The sequence below is a fragment of the Melospiza georgiana genome, chromosome 28 (genome assembly GCF_028018845.1).
Source record: "Melospiza georgiana isolate bMelGeo1 chromosome 28, bMelGeo1.pri, whole genome shotgun sequence".
Lineage (NCBI taxonomy): Eukaryota > Metazoa > Chordata > Aves > Passeriformes > Passerellidae > Melospiza > Melospiza georgiana.
In genome coordinates, this window is record NC_080457.1 from 5326896 (window position 1) to 5348529 (window position 21634).

Below are 21634 nucleotides of genomic sequence, written 5' to 3' on the forward strand. Positions count from 1 at the left end.
AGTGCAACGCCCGCGGCGCCGCGCGCGCACCCGGGAGCTCCGCCCACCTCCGCAAAGGCTCCACCCCCAGCCCGCCTGCGTGACGTCAGCGTGTGGCGTGTCTCATGTGCACGTGTGTGCAGCTGCGTACACGTGAGTGTGTGTGTGAACAGGTGTGGGTATGTGGGTATGTGCACATGAACATGTGTGTGTGTGTGTGTGTGTGTATGCATGAACATGTGCGTGTGTGTGCATGAACATGTGTGTGTGTCTGTGCCTGAACACCTTGTGTGTGTGTGCACATGAACATGTGTGTGTGTGTGTGTGTGCATGAATGTGTGTGTGCATGAACACCTCTGTGTGTGTGTCTGTGTGTGCATGAACACCTGTGTGTGTGTGTGCACGTGAACATGTGTGTGTGCATGAACACGTGTGCGTGTGTACACATGAACATGTATGTGTGCATGAACATGTGTGTGTGACTGTGTGTGCATGAACACGTGTGTGTGTGCGTGTGTGTGCATGAACACGTGTGTGTGTGTGTACACATGAACATGTGTGTGTGTGCATGAACACGTGTGTGTGTGTACACATGAACACGTGTGTGTGCATGAACACGTGTGTGTGTGTGTGCATGAACACCTGTGTGTGTCTGTGTGCGTGAACACGTGTGTGTGTGTACACATGAACATGTATGTGTGCATGAACATGTGTGTGTGTGTGTGCACATGAACATGTGTGTGTGCATGAACACGTGTGTGTGTGTGTGTGCATGAACATGTGTGTGTGTCTGTGCCTGAACACCCTGTGTGTTTGTGCACATGAACACGTGTGTGTGTGTGTACACATGAACATGTGTGTGCGCATGAACACGTGTGTGTGTGTGCATGAACACATGTGTGTGTGCACATGAACATGTGTGTGTGCATGAACACCTGTGTGTTTGTGTGTGTCTGTGTGTGCGTGAATGTATGTGTGCATGAACACGTGTGTGTATGTGTGTGCACGAACATGCGTGTGTATGATCACCTGTGTTTATATGTGCATGAACACGTGTGTGTGTGTATGTGTGAACACCTGTGTGCGTGAACATGTGTGTGTGTGTCTGTGTGTATGTGCGTGCAGCATGTATGTGAGTGATACAGGTGTGTCTGTGCAGGTGTGTACGACATAGGTGTGTGTGTGGCACAGGTGTGTGTGACCCATGTGTGTGACACAGCTTCCTGCTTGCACACCTAACAGGGTGAGCACTCGTGCGTTTGCACCTCAAGTGTTTGCACACGTGTGTGCACGGGCAGGACACGGGGGGTGACACGGGGTCACCGCAGGATGGGCAGAGCTCGGCTGGGGCTGTGTGGAGTCGGGGGTGACACAACACCCGGCTCGGTGATCTCGGGTGTCTCGGTGTTCTCTGGGGTCCCGGGGGTCTCTGAGTCCCTGTGGTCCCGTTGTTGTCTGGGGTCCCGGCGGTCCCGGTTTTCTCAGCGGTCCCTGTGGTCCCGGTGTTTTCTCTGCGATCCTGGTAGTCCCGGCGGTCTCTGGGTCCCGGTGGTCCCGGTTTTCTCAGCGGTCCCGGTGGTCCTGATGGTCTCAGAGATCCTGATGGTCCCGTGTCCTCAGCGGTCCCGGTGGTCCCGGGTTTCTCGGTGTTCTCTGGGGTCCCGCTGGTCCCGGGTGTCTCGGATGTCCCGTTGTTCTCAGCGGTCCCGGTGGTGTCTGGGTCCCGGCGGTCCCGGTGATCTCGGTGTTCTCAGCGGTCCCGGTGTTCTCTGGGTCCCGTTGATCCCGGTGTCCCGTTGTTTTCAGCGGTCCCGGTGTCCCGGTGTTCTCGGCCGTCTCGGTGTTCTCTGGGTCCCGTTGATACCGGTGTCCCGTTGTTTTCAGCGGTCCCGGTGTTCTCGGCGGTCTCGGTGTTCTCGGCGGTCCCGGTCGTCCCGGGGGTCGCGGTTGTTCCGCGATGCAGCCGCCAGGGGGCGCTACAGGGCCGCGCTCCGTGGTTGGGTCGGCGCAAAAGCCCCGAAATGCCCCAAAATCCCGTTAAATGCCCCAAAATCCCGTTAAATGCCCCAAAATCCCGTTAAATGCCCCAAATTCTCGTTAAATGCCCCAAATTCCCGTTAAATGCCTCAGTCCGGGCCGGTACCGCCCCGGGCCTGCACGGAACGGGAGTTCAGGGCTGTGTCTCCGAACCTTCCTGCCCTGCAGCCGCATCTGGACTCTTCCCCAGTGCTCTTGAACCATCACTAAAACCCTTCGGGAGGGCTAGCACCTCCATAAACGCAACCAAACCCTGTCCCGGGGCCATGTGAGCCGCTGGAAACCCGCAGGGAAATGCCGGGAAGGGCTGGAATTTCTGGGTGCTGCCACAGAGATGCTCAGAGATGCTCAGAGCCCGCTCCGTGCCCAGGAATTCCTCACTGCTGAGCCCATCCCAGGCTGGCATCACACCGTCACTGCAGGTGTAGTTGCTGTCTCTCATCCCAGAGAGTTTTCCCGTGGTTTTGGGGAGGTTTCCAGGATTTGGGGGCAGTCTGTGTCCTGCTTAGTTCCTGTCTGTCTAAGGACAAGGATGGGCAGGAAAAGCGACTGTGGCTTCACCACAACAGCCCAAGCACATGTGACAGCTGAGGCTCCTCACACCGTGGGTCTCATTGAGCAGAACTCCTGTGCATTAAAGGTTGGAAAAGGCTCCTTCTTCCCTTACAGTGAGATTTGTCACAGTGTCGTTCCTGGTGGCGTTTGGGACAGCAGTGGGGACAAGTGTTCATTCCCTGGGTGGCACCCAGGGCTCTGCTCTTCAGTTATTGAGATGATTTTCCTGCTTCTTTCAGAGAGGGCTCTCTTTTCCTTTCCCATAGAAAACAATTTTCCAGGATCCAGAGCTCTTTTTCCCACTAGTAGGTAAGACAAAAAATCTGAACTGGAGAAGCCTCTCCTCGTGGATTTTTTGCTTTTACTGAGATGGAAGCAATGCTTCCAAAGCAAAATAAACTGGAAACCAGGTGGGCAAGAACAAGGCTTGAGCTGAGCCTGATTTCTCTCTCTGGGATGGAGAAGGGATGGGATTGCAGGGAAATCAGGCAGGGATTGTGGGGATTAGGGCTTTGCTGCTTTTCCAGCTCTGTTGTCATGGAATGTCCCTGGGCTTGGGGACAGCGCAGGACATCAGTTCCTCCTCCCATCCCTGCCTGGCTGAATGACCTTCAGGAAGTTGCTTTTTTCCTTTTTTCCTTTGTTTCCCTTTATTCCCTCTCTCCTCAGTGTTCCTGCCCCTCTGGAGTGGGAACTGCTCCATCCCAAAGCCTCCTCCCTGTTTTCCCTTCCTGCAGCCCCTGGAGCTCCCAGGATGACCAGGCTCCGTCCTCTCCCTCCCTCAGGTGCTGGTTTCAGTCTCCTCCTCCTGGGACATTTTCCAAGATGTGGAGACCCCAGCAGTGAATGTCTTTGCTGGAATTCCTCTGGAAATGAGGAACTTTCCCAGCCAGCTCAGGATAAACCCAGAGTGTGCTGATTAAAGGATCATTTCTGTGTGGTTAAAGGTGATTACTCTGCCTTCTTCTCTATCATTAGGCTGAAACCAAATTAACCAGACCGTGGTAATCAACCTTGGTGAGGCTCAGTGCTTCCCTGGGAAGGTGCTTGTTCCTGGCTCTCTGCAGGGACCAGGGAATCTTTTGTTGAGTTTGTGAGGTCCCCAGGACAAAGGAGGAATTGGGAATCTGACTCTGTGTTCTCAGAAGGCCGATATATTATATTATATTATATTATATTATATTATATTATATTATATTATATTATATTATATTATATTATATTATATTGCATTGCATTGCATTGCATTGCATTGCATTGCATTGCATTGCATTGCATTGCATTGCATTGCATTACATTACATTACATTACATTATATTATATTATGCTATACTAAAGAATAGAGAAAGCATATAGACAGAAGGCTACAAAAAGTGATAATGAATCTTGTGACTGCTTCCAGAGTCCTGACACAGCTGGGCTGTAATTGGTCATTAAATCAAAACAATTCACATGAAACCAATCAAACACTCACCTGTTGGATAAACAATCTCCAACCACATTCCAAAGCAGCAAAACACAGGAGAAGCAAATGAGATAATATTGTCTTCCTTTTTCTCTGAGGCTTCTCAGCTTCCCAGGAGAAGACTCCTGGGCAAAGAGGATTGGGAATTGGGAGCTGGAGCCTTTGGGAATCAGGGGCTGGAGCCATTGGGAATCAGGGGCTGGAACCATTGGGAATGAGGAACTGGGGCCAGTGGGAATGAGGGGCTGCAGCCAGTGGGAATCAGGGGCTGGAGCTGTTGGGAATCAGGGGTTGGAGCCATTGGAATCAGGCCTCAGCTGCACTCCACAAACCTGGCATCTGTTAATTGATATTAATCCCATCAATGCAAATCATATTAAGCTCCCTGGACCCTTCCCAATGGCAGCGCTGATAATTCCCTATAAATCAAATTTAGCGGCCCATAAACATTGGAACATCCCTCGGCCATTTTCACCCTCCTAAAAACCCATCAATTGCTGCCTGCCTGGATTAGAGGGAATAAATTCCAGAATTTATCTTCCTGCCACGATCATGGACAAAACCACATTAAAGAGACACTTGGAAGCTGCTTTGTGTTGATTGTTACAGAGCTGCTGCTCCTCGGCTCCTTCAATCCACTCAGAATTGGGGATAATTGAGGGATTTGAAATCCTTCAATGCTTAAATGATAAAGTTGTTGCTTTTCTGAGCCCTCAAACACCTGTGGGAACAATTTTCGTGCAGGTGAGGAATAAAAAACAACTTTATAAGGATCAGGGCTTGGGAAGAAGGAGAATAAATCCCTTTATTTTCTATTTTTAGGGATGGGGGGAAAGGAGAAAGGATTTGATAGGGGGAAAAAAAAGAGTTTGAGCTGTTCAGCTGCTCAGAAAGAAGACTGGGAGCTGTTCTTATTCCAGGAAGTGCATCCCTGGAAGAGCTGAACATCCAGGGGATAAGGAGCAAGGGGGAGTGGTGGCTGGGAGGGAATGGGGGGAGGAACGAGGTGATTCCAGCAGGGAGAGTTCAACACATCTGAAAAAAGAGATGGATTTCCTGCTGAGCCCAGAGGATTTGGGAGCTGCTTCATTCCTACAGGATTTATGGGAAGGTCTCGAGGGTGAACATCCCTGGGGATGTGTATGCCTGCCATGATTGTCCTCACACCGGGACAGGCCTGACCTTCCTCCAGGATGCTCCTGGATCTCAATCCATCCTTCCCTGCTCACACTGCTGGGCTGGTGGGGTTTGCTCTGCAGGAGAGGAGCGTGGGGGCATCTGTTGGGGAAGGTGAAACAGGAAAGCCTTATCAATATGATTGCCTGGCAAAAGATTTTGAGAATATAGAAACTATAAGCAAGATTGAAATGAAAGCAAGCTTTGAGATCCCTCAGTTACTGAACAACTGGAAAACAATGGTGTGGCCAGCTGAAGGTGATCCCCTTTTGATGGAACAACACCCTCTGCTTGCAGACAGGCCCAAGGGTCAGAGCAGACCCTACAGCTTGGCAGAAGGGGCCCAAAGAGGAGTTTTTAGGGTTTAAAATGTAACACAGGATGGTAATGCAATGATTCTTATAGGCTGTATGGAAATGCTGTAGGATTTGTATGTTGTACTAGATTGGTTAGTGAGAATTAGAATATTCAGCACAGAAGAAGATTTATGGTATTGGAATGGGAACCTCACTCTCTTACCTCCTGTCTCTTAGCTCTTGCCTTTTACTCACTCACCCTCTCACCCTCTCTCCCCCTCTCTTCTCTCAGCCTGCTCTGAGCTGTGTTTGGCAGCTCCCAGCAGGGCCCTGCACCCAGGCCCTTTGCAATGAACCCCAAGTTCCAGCCCTGGCTGCAGAGATCTCTCGTCTCTGTCCATCCTGACCATGCTACCCCCATCAATCCTACAGACATCACCTCCTCAGTGACAGCCACTTGTCTCTTTCTCAGCCATGAAGTCACACAGGAGCTGCAGGTGGCCCCATGTCCCTCCCAGCAGAGCTCTCCTCCCTCTCCCATCTCTTTGTTTCCTCTCTTCCCAGTTTTCCTCCCTCCTCCTCCTGCCTGGCCGAGGTTGGAGCATCTCCCCTGTTCTCCTGCCCCTCTCTGCTCCCTCCAGGGCTGCTCAGGTGCTGAGCTCCTGTTTCCATGGCAATGCCTCACCAGCTCCAGACTCATTCCTGGAATGTCCCTGCACAGGAGCACTGCTGTTCCCTCCTCCTCGGGACAGAAACCCCAAGAGAAGTGGCCACCAGAACCCCCTGACAGCCCCGAACCTCGGTGTGCCCACCCTGGCTGGGGACAGAAGCTCAGGGCAGGGTGTCCATGGCTGGTGGCTCATCCCTGCTCAGCCCCAGCTGGGTTCCATGGGGATGTCACTGTGGCTGGTGACACCTCATCCCTGCTCCCTGGCACAGAGTGCCCAGGGCAGCTGTGGCTGCCCCTGGATCATGGGAATTGTTCAAGGGACAGTGGAAGGTGTCCCTGCCCATGGCAGGGGTGGCACTGGGTGCACTTTGAGGTCCCTTCGCAACCGTCCTGGAATTCTGGGATGATTCACTTGGGGACAGGGAGGGATTGAGCTGTTCCCAATTTGGATTTATCCTTTGTTTCTGTTCCAGGAGCACTGAGGTGGCTCCAGGGGGATTATGGCTCAGGAGAAATACCCAGGGATGCTTCCCTTGGCACATCCCTGGGTGGGACAATGAGCTCCAAAGGCAGGCAGCACGTGGCCCCAGGGTTCAGCAGGATGGGCTCCATGTGGAGCTCCCAGTGGTTTGCAGGGAATTTGGGATTTTCCTGGGATGTCTCAATGCTGTGTCTGGAAATTGTGGATGGAAAAGGGAGGGGTCCTGCCCTGCCACAGAGCACAGGAGGGGCTGGAGGGCAGCACTTCCAGGGGGGTGGGGAGCTCAGGATCCAGCAGGGATCAGCATCCAGCAGGAATGAGGAGCCAGCAATAATGAGGATCCAGCAGGGATCAGCCTCCACGGGATCAGGATCCAGCAGGAATCAGGATATAGAAGAAGCCAGGATCCAGCAGGGATCAGGATCTAGTAGGGATCAGCATCCAGCAGAAGCCAGGATCGAGCAAGGATCAGCATCCAGCAGGGATCGACATCTAGCAGGAATGAGGATCCAGCAGGAATGAGGATCCAGCAGGGATCAAAATCCAGCAGGAATGAGGATCCAGCAGAATTCAGCATCCAGCAGGGATCAGGATCTAGCAGGGATCAACATCCAGCAGGGATCAGAATCAAGCAGGAATGAGGATCCAGAAGGGATCAGCATCCATCAGAGATCAGGATCCAGCAGCAGCCAGGATCCAGCAGAATTCAGGATCCAGCAGAATTCAGGATCTAGGCTTGGTAACCAGGGAAGAGCCCTCCACGGGAATGGAGCTGCAGGAATCCACAGCAGGGATCCTGTGGATTCCACAGGATCTGACCCCACTGGCCCCTCCCTGGATCCCTGGAAGGTGTCCCTGCCCATGGAACTGGGTGATCTCTAAGGTCCCTTCCAACCAAACCATTCCATGTGAGATTCCATGCGTGGCCAGCCTGGAGCACAGTGCCTCCAGGGGGGTGGGGAGCTCAGAATTCAGCAGGAATCAGGATCTCTCAGGGATCAGGATCCAACAGAAGCCAGGATCCAGCAGGGGTCAGCATCCATCAGGAACGAGGATCCAGCAGGGATCAGGATCCACCAGGGGTCAGGATCCAGCAGGGATCTGGATCCAGCAGAAGCCAGGATCCAACAGGGATCAGCATACAGCAGGAATGAGGATCCATCAGAATTCAGCATCCATCAGGGGTCAGGATCTAGCAGGAATGAGGATCCAGCAGAAGCCAGGATACATCAGGGATCAGCATCCAGCAGGGGTCAGGATCCAGCAGAATTCAGGATACAGCAGAATGAGAATCCAGCAGGGATCAGGATCCGTCAGGGATCCAGGATCCTGTGGCTTTTCCCGCAGCCGAATTCTGCTTTTTCCAGGATGAGAGAAACCCTCCTGGAGAGCACAGATGGAGCCGGGACGCTGCTGGATCCTGATCCCTGCTCCAACACTTCCCGCAGCACTCGGGGATCTGGCACTGACTGATCACAGGCTCCTCAATCCTTGTGTTTAATCCCAATTTTACATGGGAATCCATAAGGTCAAAGGGTTTTGGGAAAGCTGTCTGAAACATAAGCTAATAAGATCTTCCCATTGTCATAACCACGTAATGAGACAAATTCTGGAAAATAAAACAGCTCAAGATGAGTTCCTAGCAGTCCTGTCCCATTCAAAATTTGTGCATAGACCCCTGGTCAACAATACTTTAAACTGTGAAAACCAGGAATGACCCTGTGGTGGGGTGTCCCGGCTGTCACCTCCTGCAGGAAGCCTTGCTTTGATGTCCCCTCAGCTCTGATTGATTGATTGATTGCTGTTAATGAACGTTCAGAGCCGAGCAAGCGCTAATTGCCCCGCTAATGACTCCTGCGGGTGTCCCGGAGCCTTGGCCTGTCCCCACAGCCAGGCTGGGAATGTCTGGAGCCCAAAGGTTGAGAACGGGACCATCGTGGTTGTCGGGATCTCTGGCTTCTCAGAGTGACCTCGAGAAAACCTGGAAAGTCTCTTTTCCCAGCCTGGCGCTTGAAGAGCTCCTAATTTCTTGGTCTCAAGGTTGTTTATTGGATCTTATCTATAAAAAATTTTCTCCTGCCCTGCCGAGGTCAGCTCAGCAAGACAGTCCAGGCACTCTGCCTCCCCTGGGGCAGTGTTATGTCTTTATACTAAAAACTACCTGTACAATGTCTACAATTACTTCCCAATACCTATCACCTATGTTAGACAGTGAGCTTCTACTCTAAACCAATCCAAAAGTGCCACCATAACAGCAGAAGATGGAGGCCAAGAAGAAGAAGGAGAAAGGCTGGACATGCCCAGTTCCCTCCATCTTGCCTCTTGAACCCCCATACTAAAAACCCTAAAATCTACTTTTCCACCCTGTGATAACTTCACTATTATTCTACCTAAACTGTTGTGCTTTCCAATGCTTTCCAGGGGCTATTCCTGCATCCCAGCAGCTCCTGCTCCATCCTGCAGCACCTCTGTGACCGTGTTCACAGGGGTCTGAGGATGAGGGAAGAGATGAAGATCTGACTCCATGTTTCAGAAGGCTGATTTATTATTTTATGATATATATTATATTAAAACTATACTAATAGAATAGAAGAAAGGATTTCATCAGAAGGCTGGCTAAGAATAGAAAAAGAAAGAATGATAACAAAGGTTTGTGACTCTGAGCCAGCTGACTGTGATTGGCCACTAATTAGAAACAACCACATGAGACAAATCCCAGATGCACCTATTGCATTCCACAGCAGCAGATAACCATTGTTTACATTTTGTTCTTGAGGCCTCTCAGCTTCTTAGGAGATAAAAAACCCAAGGAAAGGATTTTTCATAAAAGATGGCTGTGACACACCTTCTGTCTGGATACGGGCTGGGCTCTTCCCATGGGCTGGGAATTCCAGCGAGTCCTGGAGCAGCACATGGAAGGAATGATTCTGTTCCTGCTGTGTGTTCATTGCAAGGATGGGGGAGAAAATGAGAGGGAACTTGGTCTCTGTGGATTTAATATTTTTCAGGAATGGGAAATGTTCAACATGAAATGGTTTGGGTTGGAAGGGAACTTAAAGCCCACCGAGTCCCACCTGCTGGGACACCTGCCGCTATCCCAGGCTGCCCCAAGCCCCATCCAGCCTGGCCTTGGGCACTTCCAGGGGTGGGACAGGTAAATATTCCTCAGAAATTGCCAAAGAGCCTTTAGTTGGACACACCCATGTTTTCTGTGTGTTGGTGGCTGCTTTGGCTCCTCACCAGGAGCCACCTGGACCTGTTGGAGCTGCTCCTCCCAGGCCAGCTTGGAGCCAAAGCATTTCCTGGCAGATCTTGGGGCTTTGGGGACTTGGATTTGTCACCTCCCAGCGTGAATTCCCTCTCAGAGCTGAGCCAAGGAAGAACTTGGCCATGGCAACTTAAAACATCACCTGGGATTTTGGGATCCCCTGGGATATGGGATGCAAGGACAGCAGGGCCTGGTCCCTGTCCATGGCTGGTGGAGATCCTTCAAATCCTGATGGGATCATGGAGATCCTACAGACCCCAATGGGCTGCTGGACATCCTACAGATCCTGATGGGCTGCTGGACATTCTACAGACCCCAGTGAGCTGCTGGAGATCCTGCAGACCCTGATGGGCTGGTGGAGATCCTGTAGACCCCAATGGGGTCATGGAGATCCTGTAGACCCCAATGGGCTGAAGGAAGTCCTCCAGCTTTGTGGATGTTCTTGACTGGATAAAGAGAGCCTCAAATTCCTGCCTTGTCCAAGGCTTTGGTGGTGGCTGGAGAGAATTTGAAGCAAACTGGGGCTTTCCTCTCCTTATGGAGGACACCAGGAAGAGCTGGAATTGCTGTGGGATGTTTTAAGGGCACAGCAGTGAATGAGAAACCAGGCTGTGATTTCCACTGCTCACAGAATATCTCCGTTTTCTTTTCCCTTATTTCCTATAAATATGGATTTTCCCATTATCCCCATAAAAGGGAGATCCCTCCTCAGACCCTGCCAGGAGACAGATGATGGCAGTGACTCCCAGAGCTCTGTCCTGCTGTTAGGAATTTCTCCAGTGGATTTTATTTCCCTCCTGCTTCCTTCAGCAGAGCGTTCCTCCCACGGGCTGGGAAGGAAGGCAGGGATGGGGCTGGATCAGGGAGCTGCACTCCAGGTGGTCCCGAGCCTTCCTTCATCCCCTGACACATCCCCAGCTCCCTCCAGCCTTTAAACCTCCATCATTAAAGCCTCTCCTCAAGACAAACAGTGCCTGGGAAGATTTATCATTTCTGCTGCTGTAATTACCTGTCAGGATGAAAAGAATGGCCCTTTCCAGGGAACGCCGGGCTTGTTCTTTAATTAATTAATATGCAGCTTGTCATGCAAAATCAAGGTCATCAAGATGGAGATGGAGATGATGTCCCAGCACTGCTGCTCTTCTACAGCCTGGCAGAGCCCTGAGGGGACAGACTGGAGGAGAGTGGGGAGGGTTTATTTGGGAATCTTGCTCCTCATGGGCCCTACTGAGCCAAAAATGTCTTTTTAATATAAATTACATCCTTCAAATTGAGACACTGAGGGTTTTGATGGGATATTGGGAGGGAATTCCTGGCTGTGAGGGTGGGCAGGCCCTGGCACAGGGTGCCCAGAGCAGCTGGGGCTGCCCCTGGATCGTGGGATTGTTCAGATTTGGGCAGAGTTTGGGGTACCCTGGGGCAGTGGAAGGGGTCCCTGGCCATGGCACTGGGTGGGCTTTGAGGTCCCTTCCCAACCATCCTGGAATTCTGGGGTGATTCACTGTCCCTTCAAGCTGGGAATGTTCAGAAGAGTTGCCATGGATTGGTTTGTGCAGGGACACATCAGGACAAGATTTCTACTCCCAAAATGTTCCTGAGATCTGCTGCCTTTGGAATTCCTCTCCTGGGACTCTGCAGGAGGAGCTGGGACACCTGGGCTCATCCAGCCTGGAAAAGGCACCAGGGGCAGATCTGAATTTTGGGTGTCCTAAAAGCCACCAGGCCCCATGTCCAAGTCGCTGCTGGGCTGGTTCCCCATGGAGAAACAGCCTGGAGAAAACTGGGCTGTCAGAGGGGCATGGACCCATCCCCAAATTCAGACATTCCGAGAGGAAGGGAAGGGATTTTCCAAGAGGAGGGATTTTCCAAGAGGAGGGATTTTCCCCATTCTCCTGGTGGGACGTGGATGTCCCTGCTCCTCCTCCCACTTCAGTCCTGGTGTATCCCAGACGTTTTTGCAGCCTGTTGCCTTCAGCTCCAGCCCTCTGGATCCCTGGGGACGCTGCTGTCCCTGGGTTTTCTACTTGCACCATGGGCAGGCTTGTTTGTCTGTGCTATTTTTCTGCTTGGTAAAAACATCTTGTTTGAGGTGGGTTTATCCTTTGCTCTAAGCCATAAAAACCCCTTCTAAGTAACACACTCTTTGCCTCCTTGGTTATCCAGTAAACTGGCTCAGCAATTCTTTTCTCATATATCAAAACTTGCTTCCATCTCTATTCCTTCTTCAGATTCTACATTCCAAAATCTTTATGCTACGCCCAGATACCTGTGAGACTTTCTTGTCAAACTTTCATCCCTCGCAGCACCTGGGCAGGATTATTTCCCTGGGATCACAGACTCTATTAGCATGAGGAATTGCTGCTGGGGCTCTGGAGACAAATGTTCCTGTTCTTGCTGAGAGGGATCCCTGGGGTTGGGATTGCACTGCCCATAAATTCTGGAGACAGGCTCCATTCCAGCTGCTGCCCCAGCCTGTAATTGGAACTCCATTAGAAACTGTAAACATGGACTTTGGGATATAAATGCTCCTTTAAATTCATTGGAGTGGGCAGGGATGGGAGGGGGAGAGCAGGGAGCAGGGAAAACAGGCAGGGAACAGGGAATAGTGACAGGGACAGGGAATAGGGGCAGGGACAGGGAACAGGGAATAGGCACAGGGAACAGGGACAGGGACTGGGAACAGGGACAGGGAATAGGGGCAGGGACAAGGAACAGGGAATAGGGAACAGGGAATAGGGATCAGGGAACAGGGGACATGGAAGAGGAGACAGGGAATAGGGAACAGGCACAGGGAATAGGGAATAGGGAATAGGGAATAGGGAATAGAGAACAGGGAACAGGGACAGGGACAGGGACCAGGGACAGGGACCAGGGATCAAATCCTCCAGCACCAGCTCCAGGAGATGAGGAAGGGGATGTGGAGCAGCTGTGGGGGAATTTTGGGGCAGATCCCCAAAATATGTGAATTTTGCTCAATTTGTGGAGCAGCTCACAGAATCCCAGGATCAGTGAGGTTGGAAAAGCCCTCCAAGGTCATTGAGTTCCAGCTGTGCCTGATCCCCACCCTGTCCCCAGCCCAGAGACTGAGTGCCACATCCAGGTGTTCCTGGGACACCTCCAGGGATGGGCACTCCAACCCTCCCTGGGCAGCCCCAGCCAAGCCCTGAGCCCCCTTTCCATGGGGAAATTCCTGCTGTGCCCAGCCTGAGGCTGTTCCCTCTGCTCCTGTCCCTGTTCCCTGGAGCACAGCCTGACCCCTGGGCTGTCCCCTCCTGTCAGGAGCTGTGCAGAGCCACAAGGGCCCCCTGAGCCTCCTTTGCTCCAGGCTGAGCCCCTGCCCAGCTCCCTCAGGGATTCTCCAGCCTCTTCCCAGTTCTGTTCTCTTCTCTGGTCATTCTCCAGCCCCTCAGTGTCCAGGATGGATCCTCCTGGTCCCTCACTGGGATCATCTCACTCCTGGAGCTGCTCATCCATGAACCAATCCCTAAATTCAGATATTCCATGGACACAGGCGAAGAAGAGGGATTTTCCCCATTCTCCTGGTGGGACATGGATGTCCCTGCTCATCCTCCCACTTCAATCCTGGTGTATCCCAGAAGTTCTTGCAGCCTGTTGCCCTCTGGATCCCTTGGGATCCCAGACTGGCTCTGGGGCCATCCCTTGTTCCCTCCATCTGGAGCCACCCCTGATCCCAGGCTGGGCTCAACATCTCCTTCCCATCCCAGGCTGGAATGTCTGGAGTGTCTGGGCAGCACCAGGCTGGAGCTGCAGGGTTTCTTCAGGAAATGTGGGCTGTGATCTGGAAAAAGAAATAAAATAACTTCCAAAAACCCACAACCTTCTCCTGGATTTGTAATTGGATTCTTATTCTCATTCTTCTTCTTCTTCTTCTTCTTCTTCTTCTTCTTCTTCTTCTTCTTCTTCTTCTTCTTCTTCTTCTTCTTCTTCTTCTTCTTCTTCTGCTTATTCTTATTCTTATGCTTATTCTTATGCTTATGCTTATGCTTACTCTCTTATTCTTATTCTCTTATGCTTATGCTTATGCTTATTCTTACTCTCTTATTCTTATTCTCCTATTCTTATTCTTATTCTTATTCTTATTCTTATTCTTATCCTCTTATTCTCATTCTTATTCTTTGCTGTTTCTGTGCATGTTTTCCTCCTGCTGAAATGCCAAATTCCCATCAAAAACTTAATTTGTAGCCCTCCTTTGCCTTGATTTCTATTTCCAGCCATCCCTGCCTGTGTTTCCCTGGAGATTTCCCAAGGTGTGATCAGAGCTGTGCAGAGGTGATGGGGGCAGCTGGCTCGTGTCCCCTGCTCTCCCAGCACGCCGTGACCTGGGTGACATTTGTTTAATCTGTTATTGAGCTGTGCTTTGCATGGACAAATGAGCCATCCATGGGCTGAGTTCCTGGGAAATCCATCTCCAAAGGAGCTGGGAACCTTCTGTATTGGTATTACCAATATTGGGGATGGGATGTGCCTGAGCTTGTCTGGCCCTTGGTGCTGAACCCAGCAGTGGCAACTGTGGTGTTTCGCCCCACAGACGCTTCTGGCTGGCTGGATATTGCAGCAAAAGTGAGGGTGTCCCCTCACAGGGATCTCTTCCCCGACTGATCCGTCCCCAGGATGGAGCTGCCCCACGTTGGGTGCCAATATATTGGAATTAAATACCAACATAGCTGGGTGGGACGTGCCTGGGCTCGTCTGGCCCTTGCTGCTTGACCAAGGGTGGCAGCTGTGGTGGTTTCACCCCACAGACACTTTGGCTGGCTGGGTGTGTGGTGTTTCACTCACAGACACTTTGGCTGGCTGGGTGTGTGGTGTTTCACTCACAGACACTTTGGCTGGCTGGGTGTGTGGTGTTTCACCCCACAGACCCTTTTGGCTGGCTGGGTGTGTGGTGTTTCACCCCACAGACCCTTTTGGCTGGCTGGGTGTGTGGTGTTTCACTCACAGACACTTTGGGCCAGCTGGGTGTGTGGTGTTTCACCCCACAGACACTTTTGGCCAGCTGGATGTGTGGTGCTTCACCCCACAGACACTTTGGGCTGGCTGGGAGCTGCAGCTGGGCCCGAGGGGACAAGGCCAGGCCTGCAGGACCTCTGGTGGTGCTGGGATGGAGCTTCCCCCCATAACAGGGGCTGCTCCTCAGGTTTGCCTCTGCTGGAGAAGCTTTAAGGTGATGGTGAAGGAAAGGAGTCGGTTCTGATGGAGGGTTTGGACCCAGAGCTTTATTCTGGCCCACAGAATCCTGTGTGGGGGAGGAGATGGAGGGACCTGGATGTTCTGGGTGGGACCTGGAAGTTCTGGATGTGCAGGAGAAAACTTGGACATGCAGGATATGAGATCAAGGTCCAGTGTGAGATGTGGGGTAGAAAGCACAGGATCCACAAGACGTGGGTTCCTGGAGTTCTCCCAAAGAGCACTCAGGGCTGTTTGGTGTCCCCAAGTGTTTAATAATCCCATGGAGGTGTTAATTCCCTTCCAGGGAAGCACAGAGATGAGGAGGGGCTAGAATCCAGCAGGGAGAGGAGCAGGAACACTCCTGGTCCAAGCAGGAGATGGGTTCTGGGTGGAACTTGGAAGTTCTGGATGTGCAGGAGAAAAGCTGCAGATGCAGGATATGAGATCAAGGTCCAGTGTGGGATAGGGATAGAAAACATACGGATCCACAGGACATTTGGGTTCCTGGAGCTCTCCCAGAAAGCACTCAGGGCTGTTTGGTGTCCCCAAATGTTTAATTATCCCATGGAGGTGTTAATTCCCTTGCAGGGAAACACAGGGATGAGGAGGGGATGGAACCCAGCAGGGAGAGGAGCAGGAGCACTTCTGGTCCAAGCAGGAGATGGGGTCTGGGAGCAGGACAAGGTGGGAGGGGGCTCGGGATGTCCCCAGAGCACCAACAGCCACAGGGGACAGCAGGAGATGGGAGGGGACAGCTGGGGACATCTCCATCTGCTCCTCTTCTCCAGGCAACCATGGACCATGGGGACACAGGAATATGGGGACACGGTGATATGGGGACATGGGGACACAGGGACATGGGGACATGGGGACATGGGGGACATGGGGACAGGGAGAAAAGGGGACATAGGGACAGAGGGGCACAGGGACATGGGATTATGGGGTCATGGGGACATGGGGACACAGAGACATAGGGAAATAGGGACACAGGGACATGGGAACAAGGGGACATGGGCATATGGGGATGGGGGACACGGGGACATGGGGACACAAGGACATAGGGACATGGGGACATGGGGACAGAGGGGCACAGGGCCACAGGGACACAAGTACATTCATCTGAGGTGCCTCTGGTGTGAGGGTCTCAGGGAATGGTCCCAGCCCAAGGCAGGAATATTTGGACAGTGCTGCTTCTGGGATTGTTGGGGTCTGTGCAGAGCCAGAGTGGCACTGGAGGATCCCGGTAGGTCACTTCCACCTCAGGATATCCCATTTTTCCATGATTTTCCATCCCTTCTTGGCTCCAGGACCGAGCCTGAGCCTCCCTGCCAGCATTCCCATGGAACTGGAGGGAGAGGCAGGGATTGAAATTAATTCCCTGCAAACACCAGGCACTGCTCACTGGATTAGTGCTGTTTGTTAATTGGATAATGGATAAGACTTCCTGGGAATCTTTGCTCAAATCCCAGCAAATTTGCTGGGCTAATATTGATGGCTCTGAACACCAGAAGCAGAACAGAGCTTGGGTTTATTAGGAATAAATCAGGCTGGACAAAGTTAATTACATTTCTGATGGAATTGTTAAATTAGGGGCTGGAGGTGTTCATAGATCCTGATTTTTGTCAAGTGCTCATCTGGGCTAGGTGCAAATCCCTGGGAAATGTCACAGCAGGGCGGGTTCTGATCTTCCTGCTCCAACTCTCAGTTAAACAAAATCCTTCCTTCCATCATCCTAATATTCCTTTGTTCTTGAAAAATGTATCCCAGGCAGCTGCAGACAGGATTTTGCCTCTTGGGGTAAACCTGCCTGAAGGAAAAAGTGATCCAAGAGCAAAAACTGTGGGTTTGGTTTGATAATAAACAAATTAAACAACTCAGTGTGGATTTAATTCCTGCCATGTCAATAGAAAGAAGGAGAAGAAAGGGGTGGGAATATTGTGGAATGAGCTTTCCTGGAGCTCTTAGAGGGAAAATAAAAATGTTTCATGTTTTTATTTTATTATAGGGTGTTTGCAGGCATGGTTGGAACAACCTCCCGTGGGGAGCTGAAGGTGGTGGTTGTGGGATTGCAGGTTTGGAACACAGAGGCAATGTTCTCAAAAGGCAGATTTTGTCTGGGAATGGGAATTCAGAGAATTTCAGAATTATTTGGGTTGGGAGGGACCTTAAAGCCACCCGGTTTCACCCCTGCCATGGCAGGGACACCTCCCACTGTCCCAGGCTGCTGCAACCCGGCCTTGGGCACTGCCAGGGATCCAGGGGCAGCCCCAGCTGCTCTGGGCACCCTGTGCCAGGGCCTGCCCACCCTCCCAGGGAACAATTCCTCATTCCCAATATCCCACCTAACCCAAACCCTTCCCTTGGGCTCTCCCGTCACCGTGATATCTTATGAAAAATCCCTTTGCCAAGATTTCTTCTCATGGGAAGCTTCAGCTTATCCATGTTTTGCTCCTCTGGAATGTGATGTGGAGAACTGTTTACCCAGCATGTGAATTGTTTTTAATTAATGACCAATCCCAGCCAGCTGTGTCAGACTCTCTGAGTCAGTCACGGGTTTTTATTATTCATTCTTTTCTAGCTTTCTGATGTCTCCTTTCTCTTTCTTTAGTATAGTTTTAGCACAGCATATAATAATATAATTATTATTAAAATATGATATAATATAATATATTATAATAATATAATTATTATTAAAATATGATATTATATACTATATGATATGATATGATATGATATGATATAATATAATATAATATAATATAATATAATATAATATAATATAATATAATATAATATAATATAATATAATATAATATAATATAATATAATATAATATAATATAATATAATATAATATAATATAATATAATATAATATAATATAATATAATATAATATAATATAAAAATCAGCCTTCTGAGAACTTGGAGTCAGATTCTCATCTCTCACCTCATCCTGGGGACCTCACAACACCACAACCTTCTCCCCCTTCCCTTTTATGGCCACTTCCACCACTCTGTGCTGTCCCACCTTTCTGTGGGATCATTTCCCTCCCATCCTATCCTGGGGGATGCTGAGGCCCTGCACAGATCCCAGAGCAGCTCTGGCTGTCCCCAGATCCCTGGCAGTGTCCAAGCAATGACCCAGGACCATCCATTCCCATAGACCCCAGGATCTCTGCTGGGCCCCTCCAAAACCCTAGAAGGAAAGATGTTCCTTTATTGCATCCTTGTTCCTTTATTGCATCTCTGTTCCTGTATTGCATCCTTCAGGGTTTCCTGAGAGCTCAAAGAACCACAAGGGAATTAATCCAAATTTTAGGGTGATCCTTAAGGCCCTTCCAACCCAAACCCATTCTAATCTGGAAGTTTCCATGAAGGAAAAGCTGGAATTGTGGCTCCTGAGACAGTTTGTGTACCATCCTCTGCTTGCTGCAGCCCAGCCCATCCATGGCTAGAGGGCTAGAGACCTTGTCCACTAAATTTGGAGGGAGTTTGGGATGAAACCATTCCCTGGTGGGATTCCAACAGAGCTGAGGGCAGGGGAGCTCCTGCTGGATTCTTCCCAGCCTTTCTCAGCACAGGGAATTATCCCTGAGGGTGCTTCTCCAGCAGTTTTAGTGGCAAAAGGGAAAGCGAAGCAAATGTTAAAGGCGGTAAAAAATAGGTGGGAAAGGGTTTTTAGGGAGCTGTGAGCTGAGGATGAGGCCTCATTTCAGCATGAGCACAGGAGAAATGGAACTGAAGCTGCATTTTATGGGAAAAACAGCAGAGGATGAGCTGTGAATCACCAGTTACTGCTTCCCTGGAAATAGTGCTGGGGGTTGGGAAGGAATGGGAGCTGCAGGGGTTTGTATTTCCAGGAGAGGGCTTTGAGTGGGTTTTAACTTCGGGAAGAGCATCCCTTCATTTCTTTGTGAATTCTCCTCATTCCCATCAACTCTTGGAAGTGAGTCCCCAGCAAAGACTCCCCCATCAGAGCCTCATTAACACCCTGAGCTAATTGTATTCATTAACAAAGCTCCTGCAGCCCTGTAGGTCCTCGGAATTCCTGCATATCCCGGGACAAAAACTGCCCCAGGTTTACAGGAGCTCCCTCAGTGATGTCCCAGCAGGAATTCTCCAGGCCTGGCTGGCCTTGCTTGGAGGGAATTCTGATCTGGAAGAGGTTCCTACTGGGATTGGGGTGGGACCAGCAGTTCCAGGTGGAGCAGAGGGGATTTGGGATGCCCTGGGAGGGGGACAGGGGGATTTATCCCCTGCCCTGGGTTTTGTAGGGTCTTCCCAAGCCAAGGAGCTGCTCTGGGTGAGGAAGAGGAGGAGGAGCTGAGGCTTGGCAGAGCTGTCACCAGTGGCACTGGCGGCACTGGTGACATCTGGATCAGGTGGCCTTGGCTGTGGAATGTTTGGAGCCTCCCTGGCCACGGGAGCAGGGCTGGGGTCCCAAACCTGGCCCAGGGTTTCACTCTGTGCCCCAGCTGTGCCTCTGCTCTGGGAACCCTGGGAAAGCTCAGGGGGTTTCCTGTCCCCAGATAGTGCCAGAAGTCACCTCCTCCAGGTGATGGAATCTGGTTGTCCTCAGGGAGCCACTTTCTCCTTCCCAGCACTCCCAAGCCTTCACTTGCCTTTGCAGCCCTTTTTGCAGATAAAATCCTTTCCCTCCTCCTGTGCCCTGGACCATCCATGGAGAGACCTTCTCCAGGGGCAAATCCCTCCCAAAATCCCAAATCCCTCCCAAAACACGTGGGAACATTTGTGGACCCTCAGCATGTCTGGTTAGCGTCAAACTGACCATGGAAATCTCAGACATGGATCTGTGCTTTCCACCAAAGCTCAGGGATGAGCTCCACTGAGAGGGGCTGGAAGAGGATCAGGGAATATCCTGGGCTGTGAGGGACCCACAGGGATCAATCATTCCCAACCTGGCCCTGCCCAGACACCCCAACAATCCCACCCTGGCCTGGGAATGTTGTCCAAGTCTTGGGGCCATGACCATCCCCTGGTAATGATGATCCCTAAGGCATGAATTAGGATTTGGGTTTCCTGGTGAGACTTTCCATGTGTGAGATGAGTTTTGGGACCCAGGGATGAACAAGGCAGCCCTTGCTCAGGTGTTCGAGCTCCTTGGAATTTTCTCCTTTGTGCCCCAGTTGGGTTTGCCCTAATTTGCAAATTTCTTATCTCTTTAGAGGCTTCAATAATTCACATTCCATATGGGGAGAGCTCTGGGATGGTTCTGCTCCTGGTAAATAAAGCAGATAATGTTGGGATTCAGCCATGTGAAAAACAGATGGATGGATTGAGGTGGGATTTTTGGAAGGAATTGTTCCCTGGCAGGGTGGGGAGGGGCTGGGATGGAATTCCCAGAGCAGCTGGGACTGCCCCTGGATACCTGGAATGTCCAAGGCCGGGTTGGACACTGGGGCTTGGAGCACCTGGGACAGTGGGAGGTGTCCCTGCCATGGCAGAGGTGAAACTGGGTGGGGTTTGTCCTTCCCACCCCAAACCATTCCAGGATTTTAATTCAAACCATTCCAGGATTTTAACTCAAACCATTCTAGGACTGGAACCTCTGCAATAACAAACCAAAAGCCCCACGTTGGTCCTTGGCTCTCCCTGTCCTGGTGATTCCCCTCCCCAGGGACGCACTGCAGGAATTCCTGGAGCTAATCCCAGGAAATCTCCAGGATTTGCCCCCCTGGAGCATCCAGAGGAGTGAGGGGTGCCCAGTGCCCCCCAGCTCCTGCAGCCCCAGGTGAGTTCCAGCTGCTGTTGGTTCATTCCAGCTGGAGGCAGCACAGGAACATTGCCTGGTTCCGTCCCTATTTCCACATGGATTCCTGAGAGCTGCCAATTTCACTCCTGATTTTGGTTCGCTCAGTGAACAGTAATGGGAAAAATGGATTTTTCTTTAATGAGGCCTTTTTGTTATTTATTTGTTAAATTCCCAATAAAACAAACAGCTGGGAGCTCTGCCAGGTTGGAATTGGTTTTCCAGTGGATCTCCAGCTTTGCTTGGGCTCCTGGAGGTCATGGAAAAGTGGGAGCTGCAATTCTGTGTCCTGGATGTCTTTATTCTGTGAATAAAGGATTTATGGTGAAGGAACATTTTGGCCTCCAGGTGAAGGTGGGGGAACATCTCCCACATTTCCAAACTCTGACCCAGAGCACACAAACCAAACCCACCCTGGATTTTCCACTCCAGCAGATCCTTCCTGGAGTGAATGTGGATCCTCCAAGGCTCCAATAAACCTTTAAAAGCCTTTAATTAAAACTCCATCAAGCCTGGGAGGGTCAATCATATTTATAATCCCCAGGGGTGCATGTGGGGCTTGTTCCCATTGACCTGTGAGGGGACAAGGGACAATTCCAGGTGAGCCCCAGGTCAGCCTCTCCAGGGCTGTCCCAACATGAGGGAGAAATGGGAGCTTCCTGCTCTTATTTGCATTCAGAAATCTGATTAAAATTAATATTTTACATAAATAATGCTGAGTTTGGAGGCCACAAGAGCTGCGGGGCT